The following is a 15,576-nucleotide window of genomic DNA, read 5'->3' on the forward strand; positions in this document are numbered from 1 at the left end:
CAGGGATGGGGTCACACAGAGTCAGACACGACTGAAGTGACTTAGCAGTAGCAGTAACAGTATTATGTAATAAGGAAAGAGGAGAGTGAAAAGGTTGGCTTAAAGCTCAACATTCAGAAAACTAAGATCATGGCATCTGGTCCCATCACTTCATGGGAAATAGATGGGGAAACAATAGAAACAGTGTCAGACTATTTTTTTTTTGGCTCCAAAATCACGGCAGATGGTGATTGCAGCCATGAAATTAAAAGACGCTTACTCCTTGGAAGGAAAGTTATGACCAACTTAGATAGCATATTAAAAAACAGAGACATTACTTTGCCAACAAAGGTCTGTCTAGTCAAGGCTATGGTTTTTCCAGTGGTCCTGTATGGATGTGAGAGTTGGACTCTGAAGAAAGCTGAGCACCAAAAAATTGATGCTTTTGAACTGTGGTGTTGGAGAAGACTCTTGAGAGTCCCTTGGACTGCAAGGATATCTAGCCAGTCCATCTTAAAGGAGACCAGTCCTGAGTATTCATTGGAAGGACTGATGCTGAACTGAAACTCCAATACTTTGGTCACCTCATGAGAAGTGTTGACTCATTGGAAAAGACCCTGATGCTGGGAGGGATTGGGGGCAGGAGGAGAAGGGGACGACAGAGGATGAGGTGGCTGGATGGCATCACCGACTCAATGCACATGAGTTTGAGTAAACTCCGGGAGTTGGTGATGGACAGGGAGGCCTGGCGTGCTGGGATTCATGGGGTCACAAAGAGTCGGACACGACTGAGTGACTGAGCTGAGCTGAACTGACTGAAGGCATAACAGAAACAAGCATATGTGCAACTGCTTGTTTTCATGGGTGCCTTCTCTAGGCCCCACATTGAATTTCCTAGTCATAATTTTGTATTATTTTCTCTGAGGAATTTTCTTCCAATTGCATAAGCTTCAATCAGATCCCTGGAATGTGCCAGCTCTCCTTTGGTTTCTGTAAACTTTCTTCTTGGTTCTGTTACCTCTCTTGAATAAAAGTGTGCATTCAAATGCAGTTACTTTACTTTAGCTAGTGACCTCTAAGTTACTTATTTTTAGTTCAAGTTAGTTCTCTTTAGAGAAAATATGGCCCCATATGATTGTGAGCAGCTTAAGAAATGTATGCATGTTATCTAGCACATGGTCTTGTTTGTAGGTTACAGTATATACTCAGTAAACATTTACTTTTCTGCTCTCAGCTCTGTCTTCAGTGTTATTCCTATTGATGATGGCCTTGCAGAGTGGCATTGATGATTGCAATTGACCCCTGCCCCATCTCCACCCCACTGTGGGTACAGGTCACTGATAATATAAAATCTTCACTTGGTGATAGTTCTCAGAGCTCATTAGGTTAAAGTTTTCTAAGCACCAGAATCTGATTACTGTGTACAAAACTAAATCTCTGGTGGTTGTTTTTAAAAGGTATTGCTGACAACAATTGTGTGTTTAATTAACACAATTTATATCAAGTCACACAGACACTTTTACATACTCTCACGCTGTAGCATATTTACCCAAAATAGACAACCTAATTACTTAAGAAAATTGGCTGTTCCTGCAGAACTGGAGTGTTATAGGAAAAATGAACTCCAATTATAAAACACAGAAAGATGGGAAAATGCCAGTTTCTTGTTATTTTTGTTTTCTTCTAAAAATGTTAATTAAGATATAGAGTTCACAACTAATTTAGAGTTTAGCACAAGTGAATGAATAAATATCTTCAATGTAGATCAAAGGGGAGATTCATCTTTTCTAGCTTATCTAGAATTCATAAATCCTGAGAAATTATTGTTGAGTATCTAGTATATGGTAACAAAGAAGGGCAACATTGGCTCTGCATCACCCGCATGTAGATGTTGGGTATTCAGTAAAGGAGGGGAGTTTGTTGGGAAGTCATTTAAAACAAATTTAGAAGGGGTGTGATAAATTTAACTATTACTACTACTGGGCTTCCCTGGTGGCTCAGAGAGTAAAGTGTCTGCTTGCAATGCAGGAGACTCAGGTTCAATCCCTGGGTCAGGAAGATCCCCTGGAGAAGAAAATGGCAACCCACTCTAGTACTCTTGCCAGGAAAATCCCATGGACAGAGAAGCCTGGTAGGCTACAGTCCATGGGGTCACAAAGAGTCAGACATGACTGAGTGACTTCATTTTCACTGCTGGTCAAAATCTTGGCCTTCTTTGCCCACTGAAATCAAATGAAAAATACGGAGATAGAGTTTGGAGGAAATAGAAAGGTGGCTTTTATTCTCAGCTGATGTAGAGAAGGGAACACAGTAGGCTCATGCCTCAAGAACTGTGCTGCACATCCATGAGGAGTCTAGGGGTTTATTAAGGCAAGGGCTTGCAGTCAGGAGTTGGCAATGAGGAACAAAGGTGAAAGGATCTTGATTTCTTCCTCTTGCATTGTTTCAAAGACAGTTATAAATTGGCATCAGTAACCCAGTAATTGAGTTTGGCAGTTTCATGGCTCTGCAGCCTTCTTTCTGATATGTAACTACAAGGTGAAGTGTGTTGTAAGGGTAAACACCAGATAGGATATGTATTTAGCATAGAGTCAGAGGATAAAATGTGAATTGTAGCTCCAACAGAGTTAGGGGACAGAAAAGCAAACTTAGTTAAAGACATGCAGAGCTAGGAGCAGTTAAAGTAAGAAAAAAGAGAAAAAACTAGGAATGTTCAGGCCTGCTCACTGTTCTCTTTATCTTCTTTGTTCTCAGGAAAGGGAAAGAGAAAACCTCATTCCTCTTTTTTTCCTTTTCATAGCAACATTACCACCAACAACACAAAATTAGAGTTAAATTATCAAACTGTGGAAAATTCTTAAAGTGATGGGAATACTAGACCACCTGACCTACCTCCTGAGAAATCTGTATGCAAGTCAGGAAGCAACAGTTAGAAGTGGACATGACATGAAACAACAGACGGGTTCCAAAGAGGGAAAGGAATAAGCCAAGGCTGTATATTGTCACCCTGCTTATTTAACTTATATGCAGAGTACATCATGAGAACGGCTGGGCTGGATGAAGCGTGATGAATCAAGATTGCTGGGAGAAATATCAATAACCTCAGATATGCAGATGACTCTACTCTTATGGCAGAAACGGAAGAAGAACTAAAGAGTCTCTTGATGAAAGCGAAAGAGGAGAGTGAAAAAGTTGGCTTAAAACTCAACATCTGGTCCCATCACTTCATGGCAAATAGATGGGGAAACAATGGAAATAATGACAGACTTTATTTTGGGGGACTCCAAAATCACTGCTGATGTAACTAAAAGACACTTGTTCCTTGGAAGAAAAGTTATGGCCAACCTAGACAGCATACTAAAAAGCAGAGACATTACTTTGCCAACAAAGATCCATCTAGTCAAAGCTATGGCTTTTCCAGTAGTCATGTGTGGATGTGAGAGTTGGACTATTAAGAAAGCTGAGTGCAGAAGAATTGATGTTTTTTTTTTCTTTTTTTTTTTTTTCCATTTATTTTTATTAGTTGGAGGCAAATTACTTTACAATATTGTAGTGGTTTTTGCCATACATTGACATGAATCAGCCATGGATTTACATGTATTCCCCACCCCGATCCCCCCTCCCACTTCCCTCTCCACCTGATCCCTCTGGGTCTTCCTAGTGCACCAGCCCCAAGCACTTTTCTCATGCATCCAACCTGGGCTGGTGATCTGTTTCAGACCCAGCAATCCCACTTCTGGGAATACACACCTAGGAAACCAGATCTGAAAGAGACACGTACATCCCAATGTTCATCACATCACTGTTTATAATAGCCAGGACATGGAAGCAACCTAGATGTCCATCAGCAGACGAATGGATAAGGAAGCTGTGGTACATATACACCATGGAATATTACTCAGCCATTAAAAAGAATTCATTTGAATCAGTTCTAATAAGATGGATGAAACTGGAGCCCATTATACAGAGTGAAGTAAGCCAGAAAGATAAAGACCAATACAGTATACTAACACATATATATGGAATTTAGAAAGATGGTAATGATAACCCTATATGCAAGACAGAAAAAGAGACACAGATGTACAGAACAGACTTTTGGACTCTGTGGGAGAAGGCGAGGGTGGGATGTTTTGAAAGAACAGCATCGAAACATGTATATTATCAAGGGTGAAACAGAATTGATGCTTTTGAACTGTGGTGTTGGAGGAGACTCTTGAGAGTCCTTTGGAATGCAAGGAGATCCAACCAGTCATCCTAAAGGAAATCACTCTTGAATATTCATTGAGGGGACTGATGTTGAAGCTGAAACTCCAATACTTTGGCCCACCTGATGTGAAGAACTGACTCATTAGAAAAGACCCTGATGCTGGGCAAGATTGAAGGCTGGAGGAGAAGGGGACAACAGAAGATGAGATATTTGATGGCATCACCGACTCAATGGACATGAGTCTGAGTAAGCTCTGGGAACTGGTGAGGTACAGGGAGGCCTGGCATGCTATAGTCCATGGGGCCACAAAGAGTCGGACATGACTGAGAGACTGAATAAGAAATTATTACATTTAACTTCACTTTGCTTTTTATATTTCTAGAGGTGGTAATGTAATATTTAATGTATCACTACAGATTTCTTTTTAATTAAGGTATAATTTACATATAATATATTATTTTTAGAGATGTGACATAATTATCTGATATTTGTATATATTGCAAAAGGACAACCACATTAAGTCATGTTAATATCTGTCCCCATATATAGTCATAAATATTTTTTTTGTGGTTATGACATTTAAGATCTATTCTGTTAGCAACTTTCAAATATGCATTATAGTATTTTTGACTATTCTCTGGTGGCCTTCTGTGATTCTACTTTTTAAGGCAAATTTCTTAGGATGGATAAAAAAGGGAATGGAAGGGAAGGAAGGAATAGATTTTTTAAATATTAAGGAAACCATATTTTTTCCCAGGGTAATCTATTTAAATGATGATTCTAAAATATCTATTATTTTATTGACATACAATGTGTTTTCTATATATATATGTACATATATATATATATATATGTACATATAGTGAAAGCATTAGTAACTCAGCTTTGTCCGACTCTTTGTGACCTAATGGACTGTAGCCCACCAGGCTCTTCTGTCCATGGAAATCTCCAAACAAGAATACTAGAGTGGGTTGCCATTCCCTTCTCCAGGGGATCTTCACAACCCAGGAATCAAATCCAGGTAAACTTCATTGCAGGCAGATTTTTCACTGGCTGAGACACCGAGGTGTGTATTATTTTATTAGTTTTAACTAAATAGTAACCACAAAACTGTTCAGAGCCATATATAAAACAAAGAAAGCTGTGCTTTATTCTTCCACATATATTTATTGAATAGCTATGTGCAGTGCACTGTGCTTGATATCAAACTACAGAAAGCTGGCCTCTGGCCACTTTGCCTCATCCTCTGCCTCCAGGACCCTAACCCCCTTTCTCATCTTGGTGAAAGGCACCTCTCTCCTAATGACAAATTGTGTTCTCTTGGCTTGGCAAGGGGACCCCAGATTCAAGGTCTGTTGGGCATAGATACCTTTGGGCTATCTGGAACAGTGGCTCCTGGAGAGGTTTAAGGTTGAATCTCCCAGGATACTAAATCCAGCTCAGGTCACCAATAGGTGTGGACAGAAGGGAGTCCCAGCTTTTCTTCTGCCTGCTCTTTTTGCCTTTGTCCTTATGCTCCTGGATGCACTTTTTTTTGGCCTCACCAGCACATCCTGCAAAGAAAAGGAAAAGAAAGGAACAGCTAAGTCACAGGTTACACACAAGGTGTGGAGCAACCACTTTTCTCCCCAAGTCCTTTCACATCACATTAGAATGTACCCTGGCCCAGATTCAACAACCACATGGAAAATCATCACAAAAGGGCTGTTTTGGTTATGTGCTGTGCTCAGTGGCCCAGTTGTGTCCAAATCTTTCCAACCTCATGTACTATAGCCTGCCAGGCTCCTCTGTCCATGGAATTTTCTAGACAAGAATACTGAAGTGGGTTGCTATTTCTTACTCCGGGGAATCTTGACTCAGGAATCAAACCCACATCTTTTGAGTCTTCCGCTTTGGCAGATGGATTCTTTACCACTAGCGCTGCCTGGAAAGCTCAAGTTGCTTATAAAACATCCTTAATTTATACTCAAACACTTGCATAGCTTATGTCTTATACTTAGGCTCTATAAAAGCCATGCATTTCAGTTTCATTTACTGAATTTAATGATCAGGGTGTACCTGGTACATCATGCTAAACGTATTTCATAGACAAGGACTTGCATGCTAATAAAGTTCATCAGTATTTTTGTATGGACACTTGTTTCTAGTAACTTACATCTTATTCTTCCTTACCCAAATTGACTAAGAATAAAATAGATTTCAGGTTCCAGCCCACATGCTCCTTTCCAAATAGGAAAATCAGAAAGACAGATTATTTAGATGGCTCTATAGATTATTTAGAAATATATTAATGGGATAGTTTATTAAGGTTTTTAGTACTTTGTTTCCTATGTTTTATTTTAAGAGCTGTCTTTGGAATCACTGTAATTGAATACAAATTCTTACTCTATCATCTTGGGTAAGTTATTTAAGCTTTATCAGAAACATTTTTATCATTTATAAATTGTGAGAAACATTGACCTCACAGTATTGTTGTGAGGATTAAATAAGGTAGCAAATTGTGAGCACAACGCTAAAGCTATCTTAGGTGTTCAGCAACTACTTTTTCTCCATTTTCCATTCCACCCGGACTCCCAGTGTTATTCAGTTTCACTGGGTGAACCATCCATGACTTGCCCTTGCGTGTTATGTATTTTCCTTCCTCACATCTCAAATACCTCAACATTTCACATACCCACCAGCATGTTACTCAGTTTTTATATTCAGTAGTTTTGATTCCCCACCCAGCTTATAAATTTCAAGAATATTGGAGACAAGTCTAGGGTAGTTTTTGTTTCTTCAAATTTCTCTCATAATACTATGTACACAAATTGGAAATTTATAAATCTGCTTTTTCTTTTATAATCACTTTCAATGGCATCAGGGAGATATATCTGAAAAAAAAATGTTCATTTTTCAGTGTTTTTAAAGATATCTCAGGGAATAAGAAGATTATCAGGATTACTAGTAGTGCCATGATAATTTTTAAATGATAGTTTTCTCTTTAATTCAGAAGATGGTTGATACGAAATTCAATTATTTTCTTTAGATGCAAGTGGTTATCATAAAAATGCTATTCTATTTCTTTGGAGATAATTAACACTTTATCTCAGTTAGATTGCCTTTTCCTGCAATGATGTTGTCTAATTTATTGTAAATGTTTAAACTTTACAGCATGTCTAATTGCATTAATTTCCAATCTTCTAAAATATTGAGAATAATAGAGGGTATAGTCTTTAGAGTATGCTAATTATTTTCAATAGAAAAGGATTTTAATTTTATTTTTAATTAAATTAATTTAAATAATTGGAATTGATACTGGGCTCCAGGCTATCAGGAGGAACATTTAATCTAAGTCTTCATCAACAGTCTAGATTTGTCACCATAAAAATAGCAGTCAAATAGTCAATGTTCTCATAAAGTGTGAGTAAAAATTAAAATTAAAATGCAAACACTAGCAGTCAGAAAACAGGATATTAAAAGAAAAATGTATACTCAGTATACAAAAATAATGTGAAATATTATAAAGGAGAATAAAACCAGCATATGGATAAAACTAGAAAGAATTAATATCTGGATAGAAATCACTTGATAGGAAAATTAAAATATATCTGTAAATAATCCAACCGATGGCCAGAATGAAGGGCCCTGAGACAAACCTAAACATAAGCAGGATCTTGATATATGAGAGAGGTGGTATTGCAATTACTCTAAAATGATGGTTTCTACAAAAAGTGATGCTGGGGTCAGTGGATATTTACATTTGGAAGAAAAAGTTATATTAGTCTTTCCTTCTCACTGTCTCTCACTATCATATAAATCAATTTTGTGTTCATCAAAGCCTCTAATATGAAAAGTAATACTTTCAAACACTTTAGAAACAAATATTTGTAGATATAACCATTACCTTTGAATATAGAAAGAGGTTTTAAAACAGATACAGAAAAAAAGACAAGAATTGATTGATGTATTTAATTTTATTAAAATTGAAAGAAAAAAGCATACTCAAATTAACAAACAGGAAAAACATTTATTTATCTAAAACTACCATGAAGAAATGAAAAGTTATAGTTTTACAGAAGGGCCTATTGTATCTACAATAATAATTAGTGTTATAAATATAAAGTCTTAAATATTATAAAACATTTTTTTTTTTTTCCAGTGGGTTTGTCATACATTGATATGATTCAGCCATGGATTTACATGTATTCCCAATCCTGATCCCCCCTCCCACCTCCCTCTCCACCCAAATTCCTCTGGGTCTTCCCAGTGCACCAGGCCGGAGCACTTGTCTCATGCATCCCACCTGGGCTGGTGATCTGTTTCACCATAGATAGTATACATGCTGTTCTTTTGAAATATCCCACCCTCACCTTCTCCCACAGAGTTCAAAAGTCTGTTCTGTATTTCTGTGTCTCTTTTCTGTTTTGCATATAGGGTTATCGTTATCACCTTTCTAAATTCCATATATATTGTGTACATTTTTTATATTTCTATAAAAATAGCTTAAAATTTACATTAGAAAATTTTAAAAATATAATTTAACAAAATTGAGAGGAAGAGAAACATGTGGCTAACAAACATGAAAATATTTAGAAGCCCACTATTAAATAATGAGAGTTTAAATTGTAACTAGATCTTATTTTAAATCACTCATATTGACAAGGGTATCTGTTCATATTCAGTCCAGATGAGATCGTAATGCATAGCATTCTTAGATGCTGTGATGAGTAAATATACTTATTAGAACTTTCTAAACAATAATTTTAATAGAGTTTACTAGCCACATACAAAATATAAAGGTGTATATATTAATGCATGGGACTAACAGTCATCAAAGTCAAGACAGAAGTTTTATCTGGAAAAGAAGAAAGCAAATATATGTGATGGAAGAGAAATGCCCAGAACTGTTTTAGCAAATGGGTAATGTATTTTTAATTAGGTGTGGGTCATGAGTCAGCTAGTAAAGAATCTGCCTGCAGTGTGGGAGACCTGGGTTCAATCCCTGGATTGGGAAGATCCCCTGGATAAGGGAAAGGCTACTCACTCCAGTATTCTGGCTATTCCAGTATAGTACATGCAGAACAAATACTTGATCTTCCCTTTCACTGGTTTCTGGAAAGTCCCTTGTAGCTCATGTGGTAAAATATTGGCCTGCAGTGGAGACCTGGGTTCAATCCTTGGGTTGGGAAGATCCCCTGGAGAAGAAAATGGCACCCACTCCAGTACTCTTGCCGGGAAAATCCCATGGACAGAGGAGCCTGACAAGTAACAGTCCGTGGGGTTGCAAGAGTTGGACAGGACTTAGCAACTAAATCACCACCACCACCAAGTGTTTGGTTTATTTTTATCATTATTTATATATTTCTCTGTATATTGTAAATATTACATGCTTATTTTGTCAAAGAGATAATATATGTGGAAAATAAAATGTGTTTTGAGAGAAAGTACTTTTCATGTTAAAAAAAAATGAATATTTTCAGACAAATCATGAAGAATTGGAGGGAAAACAATGATTTCCTTAGTAATTCAGAGTACATAAAACTGTATTTGTATGATACTAAATTAAAAACTTGATATGAGATGTTTAAAATTCTATCCTCTTTTTTACATCACAGTTCCTCTCCCCTCAATACATAGACATTCCAGAAGTGTGTGAAGGAAAACTGAGGAGAAAAAAAAAAAAAAAAAAAAAAACACTACAGGACAGATCATATAAAGAATGTGAAAAATACAAACTTCCGGTTGCAAAATAAGTGAATCACCAGTATAAAATGTGCAGTGTGGGGAACATAGTTAATAACTGTATGTATTAGTTGTGTCTGACTCTTTGCAACCCCATGGATTACAGCCCACTGGGCTCCTCTGCCCATGGAATTCTCCAGGCAAGAATACTGGAGTAGGTAGCTGTTTCCTTCTCCAGGGGAACTTCCAGACACAGGGATTGAATTCAGGCCTCCTGCGTTGTATGCAGATTCTTTAGCTAAGTATTTTCTTTTGGGTGACATATCATATCTAGACTTCTCATGGTGATCATTTTGAAATGTATGAGAAAAAATTTCCTATGTTGTGGAACATAATGAACCAACATAGTGTTGTAGGTCAATTACACTCCAAAAGCAAACAAATTCATGGAAAACAAGATCTGATTGTGATTACCAAAAGGAGGGGTGGGGGAAAGGAATTAGATGAAGATAGTCAAAAGGTACTACAAAACACACACACACACAGAAATAAAAAAACCACACAAACACACACACATAAAACCACATAAAGAAAACAGACACACACACACACACAAAATGATACTACAAACTTGCAGTAACAGAGATGCAATGTAAACAGTAACTATAATGAACACTTCTGTATCTTATTTATAGAAGTTAAGAGGGTAAATCCTAAAATTTATCATATGTGCATTTTTTTCTCTTTCTTTAATATTGTATCTATACAAAATGATGAATGTTCACTTATTTTAATGACCATTTAATGATGTATGCAATTTAAATCATCATGCTGCACACCTTAAACTTATACAGTGCTGTATGCCATTTATAACTCAGTAAAACGGAAAGAGAAAGAAGGAAGGAAGGCAGACAAGGAGGGCGGAAGAAAGAAAGAGTAAAGAATGAAAGTGATAAAGTGTCAGCAATCACATATGTATTCTAAAAGTAAAATTAATTTAAATTAAAAGAAGATACTAATCAGCTTTTGTCTAAGCCTATTTTCTTTCAATTACTTTTTAAAAATGTATTTATTTTTTAATTGAAGGATAAGTGCTTTGCAGAATGTTGTTGTGTTTTGTCAAACATCAACATAAATCGGCCATAGATGTCCATATGTCCCCTCCCTCTTGAACCTCCTTCCACTCTCCCTCCCTATTCCATGCCTCTAGTTTAATGCAGAGCTCCTGTTTGAGTTCCCTGAATCATAGAGCTAATTCCTGTTGACTGTCTATCTATTTTACATGTGGTAATATTTTTCAAGTTTCTTTCTCAATACATCTCACCCTCTCTTCCCCCCACACCTCGTCCATAAGTTTGTTGTCTATGTCTGTTTCTCCACTGCTGCCCTGAAAATAAATTCATTGGTACCACCTTTCTAGATTCCATATATATGTGTTAGTATTCTCTTTTTGACTTAATTCACTCTGTATAATAGGCTCTAGTTTTACCCATCTAATGAGTCAGACTCATTAGAACTGATTCAAATGTGTTCTTCTTTACGGCTGAGTAATATTCCATTGTATATGTGTACCATAGCTTCCTTATCCATTCATCTGTCAATGGACATCTAGGTTGCTTCCATGTTCTAGCTGTTGTAAATAGTGCTGCAATGAACATTGGGGTCCATGTGTCTTTTTCAATTTTGGTTTCCTCAGGGTATAGGTTTTCTTTTTCATCAATCAACTTTTTAAAATCAACTTAAAAATGGTATTCCAGTTACTTACAAGTTATTTCTCACTCAAAGTCTTTGCTTTTCCCCTTAAGATAGCTAAAATTGGCTTCTGTTTTCCAGATAGCAGCAGTAACAGGCACATCACACTTATGGCTCCTGGATTCAAATCTGCTTTGATATATGACAGAAGTAGTGTTGCAAATTATTCTAGCAATTACTCTTTTATGGCAGCCAAGTCATCTGACCAAAGCACTGAACTTGCATTTCTCACTCACTAGGAGAGTGAGATTTAACATCCTAGGCTCCAGGTGACTTTGGAAAAATCAGGAAGCTGAAAAAAGAGACCAGATTCAAATTGCTGCCCTTCTTTCCACCAGCTGTGTGATGCTAGCAAAGACATATCTTCTCTGTATCCGTTTTCTTATCTTAGAGGAGGGCATGGCAACCTACTCCAGGATTTTTGCTTGGAGATTCCCATGGACAGAGGAGTCTGCTGGGCTGTAATCCACACAATCACAGAGTCAGACATGACTGAGTGACTAACACAACAGTAATAATTACTGCAAAATCAAATCTCTCTGGCTGTGAGAACCCTAAATTCTCCTTGCATATAAATACCTATAAATGAATATAAATGCATATAAATACCATATAAGCACAATATAAATGAATGAATATGGATACTTTAATTATCATCTGTGGGTCTTTGATATCCTGGAACTGTCACTACTAAATAAAGTGTTGTGTCTTCATTTGAAATGATTGCTCATCATCTGTTCTGTTTGTGAGTTCACTTTTGTGTTTTTGTGATATAAATGTCTACACTTAAAATTGTTTTCATAGCAATTTCTATTATTAAGTTATATGCTATCAAGAGAAGGCAGGTTTTAAAATGTAAATAAAAATAACTGTGTAACCAAAGTATTTTTCTGAGACCATAAATTCCGTATTTTTTTCTCAAGATAATGATTTTTTCTGACTTCTGCTGTAACCCTAAGTAATTCCTGGAAAACATTATTGCTGCCAATGTGTGACTGTGAGTGAAAATTAAATCTAATTTGAACAGGTGAGATTTTGATTTTACTGAACACTGTTTTCTTGCACTGCAATATTGTTTGTAATCAATCATTCAATACTTCCTATTGCCAAGTTACTTGAATGATGCTGAGAAACTGAGACCAAAATAGATAGGACAGAGCTTCAGAGATCTATGAGTTTAGAGGAAAAGAAAAAACTAAGATATCATGTATTTTTAAGACTGGGAAGGAAGTTTCATGTTGAGTACAAATGGAAGACCCAGGGAAGAAAACAGAGTATGCTCTTGCTTTTGAAGCAGTGAATCTTATATGTATTTTGCACCCATCAAGATAAAAAGATGTAAGAAAGACAAAAAAAAAAAAAAATAGTAAATGAGGTGTTCTTGAATGACTTCTCTGATTGAACAAATGGAAAATATATAAATCAAATAGAGAATAAAAGCAATTGTACAGAAATCAACTAACGGTTGTTCAGACCAAAATTTAAAGTCAGTTCAGTTCAGTCTCTCAGTCATGTTCAACTCTTTGTGACCCCATGAACCAGGGTCTGGGGTCACACCAGGCCTCCCTGTCTATCAGCAATTGCCGGAGTCTACCCAAACCCATGCCCATTGATTCAATGATGCTAACCAACCATCTCATCCTTTGTTGTCCCGTCCCCTTCTCCTGCCCTCAATCTTTCCCAGCATCAGGGTCTTTTCAAATGAGTCAGCTCTTCACATGAGGTGGCCAAGGTATTGGAGTTTCAGCTTCAACATCTGTACTTCCAAAGAACACCCAGGACTGATCTCCTTTAGGATGGACTGGTTGGATCTCCTTGCAGTCCAAGGGACTTTCAAGAGTCTTCTCCAACACCACAGTTCAAAAGCATCAATTCTTTGATGATCAGCTTTTTTATAGTCCAACTCTCACATCTATACATGACTACTGGAAAAACCATAGCCTTGACTGGATAGAACTTTGTTGGCAAAGCAATGTCTCTGCTTTTTAATATGCTGTCTATGTTGGTCATAACTTCCCTTTCAAGGAGTAAGCATCTTTTAATTTCATGGCTGCAATCACCATTGGCAGTGATTTTGGAGCCCCCAAAAATAAAGTCTGACACTGTTTCCACTGTTTCCCCATCTATTTGCCATGAGGTGATGGGACTGGATGCCATGATCTGAGTTTTCTGAATGTTGAGCTTTAAGCCAACTTTTTCACTCTCCTCTTTCACTTTCATCAAGAGGCTCTTTAGTTCATCTTCACTTTCTGCCATAAGGGTGGTGTCATCTGCATATCTGAGGTTATTGATATTTCTCCCGGCAATCTTGATTCCAGCTTGTGCTTCATCCAGCCCAGCGTTTCTTATGATGTACTCTGCATATAGGTTAAATAAGCAGGGTGATAATATACAGCCTTGATGTACTCCTTTTCCTATTTGGAAACAGTCTGTTGTTCCATGTCCAGTTCTAACTGTTGCTTCCTGACCTGCATATAGGTTTCTCAAGAGGCAGGTCAGGTGGTCTGATATTCCCATCTCTTTCAGAATTTTCCACAGTTTATTGTGATCTACACAGTCAAAGGCTTTGGCATAGTCAATGAAACAGAAATAGATGTTTTACTGGAACTCTCTTGCTTTTTCAATGATCCAGCAGATGTTGGCAATTTGATCTCTGGTTCGTCTGCCTTTTCTAAAACCAGCTTAAACATCTGGAAGTTCACATATTGCTGAAGCCTGCTTTGGAGAATTTTGAGCATTACTTTATTAGTGTGTGAGATGAGTGCAATTGTGCAGTAGTTTGAGCATTCTTTGGCATTGCCTTTCTTTGGAATTGGAATGAAAACTGACCTTACCAGTCCCATGGTCACTGCTGAGTTTTCCAAATTTGCTGACATATTGAGTGCAGCATTTTCACAGCCTCATCTTTTAGGATTTGAAAGAGCTCAACTGGAATCCCATCACCTCCACTAGCTTTGTTTGTACTGATGCTTCCTAAGGCCCTCTTGACTTCACATTCCAGGATGTCTGGCTCTACGTGAGTGATCACACCATTGTGATTTATCTGGGCCATGAAGATCTTTTTTGTACAGTTCTTCTTTGTATTCTTGCCACCTTCTCTTAGTATCTTCTGCTCCTGTTAGGTCCATACCATTTCTGTCCTTTATTGAGCTCATCTTTGCATGAAATATTCCTTTGGTACCTCTGATTTTCTTGAAGAGATCTCTAGTCTTTCCCATTCTATTGTTTTCCTCTATTTCTTTGCATTGATAGCTGAGGAATGCTTTCTTATCTCTCCTTGCTATTCTTTGGAACTCTGCATTCAAATGGGTATATCTTTCCTTTTTCTCCTTTGCTTTTCACTTCTCTTCTTTTCACAGCTATTTGTAAGGACTTCTCAGACAGTCAATTTGCTTTTTTGCATTTCTTTTTCTTGGGGATGGTCTTGATTCCTGTCTCCTGTACAATGCCATGAACCTCTGTCCGTAGTTCATTAAGTACTCTGTCTATCAGATCTAGTCCCTTAAATCTATTTCTCACTTCCACTGTATAACCATAAGGGATTTGATTTAGGTCATACCTGAATGGTCTAGTGGTTTTCCCCACTTTCTTCAATTTAAGTCTGAATTTGGCAATTTAAAGTCAGACTATAGTAAAAAAGTGTCATGAAATATTGATTTAGATATTAGTATCAAAAGATCTTAGTAGAAACATTATTGAGATGAAAAATATGAAGGTCATAATATAAATAGCAAAATGTGGTCGGAAGGGGCTGACATAACAGAGAATGAGCTAAAAAGAACCCTGCTAAAATGTCAATAGCTGATATGTGAGATTAACAGAAAATCCCAGAGCATATATCAGACAACAAGTGTGTATGTGTGTGCATGTGTGTATGTATGAAAACAGAGAGAAAAATAGATAATAAAATAAAATTTAACAGAGAGAGTAAATAAAATTCCATAATATATCAATATTTTATGTACAAATGGGAC

Source organism: Cervus canadensis, chromosome 15 (assembly GCF_019320065.1).
Source record: "Cervus canadensis isolate Bull #8, Minnesota chromosome 15, ASM1932006v1, whole genome shotgun sequence".
Classification (NCBI taxonomy): domain Eukaryota; kingdom Metazoa; phylum Chordata; class Mammalia; order Artiodactyla; family Cervidae; genus Cervus; species Cervus canadensis.